Source organism: Antrostomus carolinensis, unplaced genomic scaffold, assembly GCF_000700745.2.
Source record: "Antrostomus carolinensis isolate BGI_N321 unplaced genomic scaffold, ASM70074v2 scaffold7237, whole genome shotgun sequence".
Classification (NCBI taxonomy): Eukaryota; Metazoa; Chordata; class Aves; order Caprimulgiformes; family Caprimulgidae; genus Antrostomus; species Antrostomus carolinensis.
The window spans coordinates 38,745-40,452 of record NW_010327997.1 but is presented as its reverse complement, the minus strand read 5'-3'; positions in this window follow the sequence as shown (position 1 = coordinate 40,452).

Below are 1,708 nucleotides of genomic sequence, written 5' to 3'. Positions count from 1 at the left end.
TTTAGCACCTAATAGGATATAGAAAAGGATTTAGAAGAAAGTTTAAAAGGGATTAAGTAAATGTAAGTTTCTCCAATTTACAGCTTCTTCCAGCCTTTCCACATGTGGAAATTCACTTGGAAAGTTCCAGAGATATAATTTTCACCCTCCTACACGCCACCTCTGACACAGCTCACAGTTCACAAGAATGCATGGGACGAAATCCTCACCTGACACCGGTAATTGCAGACAGTCCAAACCAGAGCACTTCTACTTACCTCTGAGATTGCAGAAATGTGTACCCACTCACCCTACACGGTGAGATGGAGCAGGTCAGAGGAATAGCAGATGAGAAAAATGCCTTATGAAAAATGAGTTTGCAACCTTAGCTGGGCTGGCTATTTCCAGCAGTGGAAAAGTGCGAGGGTTGAATTATGGCACTGTGATTTGTTCACTACTGTGCTACAAACTCTTAAAGCAGCCCAAGGAGAAGGAAAGAGGAAAGGCTCTCTGCTTAATTTTCCTGGGACAGTAATAACATGAACAATGAAAGCCAACTGATAAATTTTGCTTCAGGCTTTTTGTTCATGTAAGGCTTGTGTTCTTCTAACACCTAATTTTCTACTTCATACTCAGTCATACCAGTTTATCGTCTGTTCACTGCCATTCATGTACCAGTATCCGTCCAACCCAAGAAATGCTAGTTTCAGCTATCTTCTTTTTTTATTTTTATTTTTTTTTGGAAGATGGACTGACCATATTTGTTTTTGATTACTGGTCTTTGAACTTATTTTATTTAAGTGCGGTCATCTTTTGAATATATCACTCCGTAAATATGTCACAGCAGGGTTTCGTGTTTACTGTTTCTCAATGACTTCCAGATCAAATTTATTCAGTTTGAAACCAAAAAGATGGTACTTGTGCTTGCTTTTGGGTTGGGGTTTGTTTTTGTTTTGCTCCTTTTTAGGTATGTGGGGATGGAAATGGAGACGGAAGCAAGGTTAACCAGGATTACGCTGTCAGCCATGTCTCTGAAGTTAGGCTGGCTCATTCATCATCACCATTGCCAGTAACAAAGATTTTGCAACTGGGATTTCACTAACGACTCCATTTATGACGTGAGAGACAGGACAGTAGATAGTTTGCTCCCCATAGACCTGCTGGTGCTCCATGGGCAAAGGGATTGAAAAGTAATGACAGACTCACTCTCACAAGTGAAACATGCGTATGAAAGTGGTCCTACACATGGGGAACACATCTGTTGACTAAGAACATGCCATTTTCACATAGTCACTTTTCTGACTGTAACCACACTTTATACTCCGGGCATGGTTCTGTTTCCCTCTGTTGTGGCACAGCAGATGTGAAGCATTTAAAACCTTTTAAGAGAACCCAACTTAAGGCTAAATGACAGAACCCTGACAACATAATCCTTAAATGTACATCCCTGGCATTTCGAATGTTCAGTGACAGGGGCAAAAATCTTGATAAATCAAAATTCTCACACTGAAAAATAAAAAAAACAAACAAACAAAAAAACCCCCCAAAAAAAACAACACAGAGCCATGACTCATCTAATGGTGAGAGAGGCAGATGTCTCCATGAAGTTCTATTTTGAAGTTTTAAAGATGCAATTTAAAAAATACCTCAGCTTCCCAGCTGTATTTGCCCACCACAATATACTGGAGGAGGAGGCAATATACAGGGTTTGGTTTCTGGGAAATCTCAG